Source organism: Lipophrys pholis, assembly GCF_963383615.2.
Source record: "Lipophrys pholis genome assembly, chromosome: 6".
In the NCBI taxonomy this organism is placed as follows: Eukaryota; Metazoa; Chordata; class Actinopteri; order Blenniiformes; family Blenniidae; genus Lipophrys; species Lipophrys pholis.
The window spans coordinates 34,032,503-34,037,153 of record NC_137629.1 but is presented as its reverse complement, the minus strand read 5'-3'; the positions used below and the strand labels follow the sequence as shown (position 1 = coordinate 34,037,153).

General features: G+C 44.1%; 1 protein-coding gene across 1 annotated transcript in view; it reads right to left on the bottom strand.

The window, feature by feature from the left end:
- The window catches only part of pitx2 (paired-like homeodomain 2), a 52,702-nt gene extending 50,029 nt beyond the window's left edge, over nt 1–2,673 (bottom strand). Inside the window, exon 1 of the mRNA XM_080465051.1 lies at nt 2,510–2,673. The gene's annotated coding sequence lies outside the window, so the exon portion shown is untranslated. The remainder of the gene's footprint in view (nt 1–2,509) is intronic.
- Nucleotides 2,674–4,651: the final 1,978 nt, after the last annotated feature.

Below are 4,651 nucleotides of genomic sequence, written 5' to 3'. Positions count from 1 at the left end.
AGTTTTGTTTTGATCGTTTCATTTGAGTAAACTGCACAGAATACATAAATATATTGGACATGAACATCTATTACATTTCTAACGTTTCCATTGTGGCCCCCCCAAAAAATATTACTGAACTGCCTACATGTGTGTGTTAATCTTAAATAATCAACTGGATGGTTCCATCAACAGCATTTTAAACATCTGATTGCTCATTTTCTACTTGATAACTTCTGAAATGCCTCTGCTGAACGTGTGCGGGCAATTTAAAATGTAATACATCTGACTGGAGCTCACTCACTTTCTTTCAGTCTGTATGAGGAGCACGCTCGGCGTACGTGGGGGGTATTTGACTGCACATACGAGGCACATGCAGTGTGGTGATGATGGCTCTGAAACTAGGTTATCCATCACCGGCCGTCCTCAGTCCGCGGGCCCACGGGCCAATACCACATCCATTATCAGGTTGTGAGGATACAAGCAGGGAAAATAGAGGGGCTTTTTTTCCCCCCCAACAGGAGGCTATATTGAAATCGTATGGACCGGCGTGTGAGAGGCTGCTAGATCTACTGCAGGCGTCCATCCCGAGGACACAACCTCCGTTTGCAAGGCAAAAGTGTTTTTCAGACTGAGCAACGTCCAGTAAAGGCCTGTAAGTGAAATATTCACCATACATAGTAGTAGAAATGCATGCAGTAGTACAAACTGCCCATTTTCCCTCTGCAACAAGAAGCAGACATGCAGAAAAAGACTTGGCTAAAAAGGCACTTTTTTTTACTACATTGTAAATTAAGGAGAAGACTGCGGCTTTCTCAGCAAACCATTATGATAGTTAACGTAGAACCACTTAAAAGGCCAGCTGCGGGAGTGACGTGAATAATAGTGTTTAATTTGTCTAATCTTAGCTGGAGCAGTGGGTGGGATGGGGGGGGGGGTCTCGCCGGTACCCTGCTGGCACTTGAAGAGAACTGCTTCCACCACAATGTGGTGCAAAAGCCCCAAATGATCGTTTGGCTGTGTTGCTGTTGTTTTTCTTTCTGTGCGTAGCCTTTTCATTTGTAGTTTGTGTGTTGTTAACGTGTGTGTACAGAAGACAGAAGCCGAGAACCGCGTGGAAAAAAAAAGTTGAGAAGTGACACGAGCCAGAAGGCTGATTGAGAAGACGACTCTCCGCACTGTAATTTAGCCAGGCTCTATAAAAATCCCTATAAATAAATAATTGAAGATCTTTATTGATGCACTTTGGAAAGTATTTCCAGGGGCAAGTTTCTTTTGACCTCCTTTGCTGCCGCGGCCACGTTTAACATATAACTGAGCCCCACTTCACTGAAATCGTCTCCTTTTGGAAGCGTGGCAGTCTCTCTGCGAGAGACAACAAAATAATGCAGATATCAACAGTTTTGTGAGTTAGTCATCATCTCGGGGTTGTGGTTTCTGCTTCGCTATATTTCCTTTATTTTATTTTCCTAACTGAATTCGGCGGCGTTGGCCGAGTTTCGCAGTGGAAAATCAACTCGTGCAGCTTCTTTTCAGCACAACGGAGGCTGAGACGCCTCCCGCCATGATCCCGCCTCCCGCCATGATCCCGCCATGATCCCGCCTCCCGCCATGATCCCGCCTCCCGCCATGATCCCGCCATGATCCCGCCTCCCGCCATGATCCCGCCTCCCGCCATGATCCTGCCCTTGCGCCATGATCCCGCCCTCCCGCCATGATCCCGCCCGGCTTGCGTTTGTGTTGGAAGTGAAGATGTTGTTCTACACTACAAGCAGCTAGATGGTCTCGTACTATTTATTGTGGTAATCCCTCAGCACACATTCTAATTATGTGACGGAGTTAATACGTCCCGCGCTGAAATGTAAACTCCTGTCACATGGAAGACGAGGGTAAAGTTTCAGTCTGGCTGCGAGAAGAAGAAACGTCTTTTTCAGGTGTTCAATTCTAAAAGTCTGTTGTTCTCTGGAGCAAAAAGAAATGCTGCTCATCTCTGTGTGTGTGTGTGTGTGTGTGTGTGTGTGTGTGTGTGTGTGTGTGTGTGTGTGTGTGTGTGTGTGTGTGTGTGTGTGTGTGTGTGTGTGTGTGTGTGTGTGTGTGTCCTAAATAAAACTAGGACGTCATCAGAACTGTCCTATCCCACCGTTTTACTCTGATTACTGACCCCCCCCCGGGCCTCTCATTGACCTTCCAGCCGCTCATTGTCCCAAAGTGCGACTTGATTACTGGCCTAAGCCCTGCGAAGGTTCGCCTCAGTGGCCACAGCTGATCTTTTATACTAATTTCGGATTAATGTGGGTCTGCAACACTGCGTAAACACAGCCACTGAGCAGGCCCCTGCCACACAGAGCTAAACATTAATCCTCCTTAATGCTGAGAGTCAACTTCCAGTCCTTATCAGAATTTGTCTTAATCTCTGCCGAGGCTGTACAAAAACTCCTCTGCTCAATAAGTAACATGAACGCCCCCAAACAAGTGGCGAGCCAATGAGCTGTGCTGGAATAAAGAAAACTGGAACAAAGCTGCACTTTACCTGGATGATCTCCAGACCTGTTGCTCTTCTTCTGTGGATTCATTGAAGTCTGCGCTGCGTTCAGATGTTAATATTCCCCGCCTGGACTGGACTCAGAGCCACCAGCACTGTTCCTCCTCTTCTCCGCTGCTTGTTCGTATGTTGCTCCCTCACGCCTGTTCTGGATCCGACCATGTGTGGGTTCTGACCCCGTCTGAGTCTGACGCCCGGCCCCAGTCTGAGCTCGTCTGTAATTTTCTCAATACCAGATATGTGATATATTATTTCAGTAAATATCTGGGCTCGGTTCGGCAGAACACTTTGATTAACGGTGGGATGTTTTTCTATTATAACCACGGGTGTATTTATTGTACAGTCAGTAAAACGTCTATAAATACTCATGTGAGAACGAGATTCTGAAATAACTCTCTTTTAAGTTTGTATTTGATCTAATCAATAAGAGTAATGAGAGGGCTCTCAATCGAGAGGAATGAAATGTGCAGTTTAAAGAGGAAGTTTTCACATTTTGTTTAATTCTGAGACTATAAAGACAATTTAGTTTATTATAGCAAATTAAAGTGTGATTATGTAATAAACAAACTAACTCATAATGGTGAGATATTTGTATATATTTATGATCACTAGATTGTGGATAATTAAATAATCTGGTGAAATTTAACACGTATGTACAAATATGGAAGAATTTAACAAAACAACAGAAAAAGTAAGATTCTCTATTTTTCACTCGTGAAAAATTAATTCATTAATTTCACACGTTGTCATTTCTTTATACATACTTTAGTATAATGTGAAACCTTGAAACATGATTTAAACACCAAAACAAAGTGCATTTTGAATGAAGGGGATTTTCTTCCTTCATGTTCTTATTCGAAGATATTTTGGTGAGAAACATTAAGTGGGGGTACCAAACAGATAATCCACTAATCTGGTGGAAAGTTTAAAGTAAATCAACAGTCACGCCGCCGCCGCCGCGGAGCGACGCTGTTGACTTTAGCAGCCTCTCTTTTTTGGCCACAGTCGTACTTTGCAAAACAAAATGATCCCATCCTGAGGTTTTGGGCAAAGAGCTTTTAATTTGCATTTGGCAGGAATCCTCATCACTCTGAAAATTCATCACTCCCAATTTTCTATTTTCCTCCACTTGAAGATTCATCCCTGTAATTACGCTGGTGAGGAGATCAATGAGCTGGGAGGCTTTCACTTCGAGCCGGGGTCCATCACTCGGGGATTCTCGCCACTCTGCATTATTCCATTTTTTACTGAGGTTAGCACCAGAGTCTTTTATGAGCTGTGAACTGACCACAAATGTACGAACTCGTCCGTCCCAAAGTACATCCCCTTCCCTCTCTTCCCATCCTCTCAGCTACTCCTCTTAAGTCTATGGGAAAGGGCAAAAAAAGATGGAACAGCTTTAAAACACAAAAAGCCTTTAATGCAATTCCTACCTTATCTAAAACACCTACATATCTGCCTCCAGTCTGCGGCCTTTGAAAGGATATTTCAGGCCTGGGATTGAAGGGGGAAAATCTCCCTTCAGAGGCAGGACTAGGGGTGAGTTATAGGCATCTAAGAGGCTGGAAATCTCCGGGGCCTGACCGTGGCTTTAGCGTACAGCTCCAAGCACGGCCAGGGTCTGGAGCAGAGCCGCCCTCCTGGCCCTCGTCAAGGGAAGAAATACAGCCAGCATGAGAAGCCAGCCCAGATATTAAGAATTTGGGGGGCTCGGTTTGGGTTTTGTGGTGTTTTAGATTCATAAATGCTCCAGAGAAATTCAGTTTTAGAACACTGATATGGAGAAGACATGATGGAGGAAAAGAATAATCGTTCTGCGTTTTATAGTTTATTTAAAAGTACAAAACTGTTGATGTGTACCAAGAATTCCTCTTGTATGCGTGCGTCTTCAACAGAACAGTTCCAGACGTATTTCAAGAACACGGCGAGTTAAAGTGTTTTTTTCTGGTTTTACTCTTGTTTTGCTGTGCAGCTTCAACAATGGATTTTATTTTATACAAATGTTTTAATAGTAGTGGACAAAACACGACAGTGAGACCCGATGGACGGCTGCTATCGACCTGATGCTACAGCTTCAGGATCATTCCTGGACTTTCACTGTATCTCACAGCTGAAGGTTGAATTCAAAAT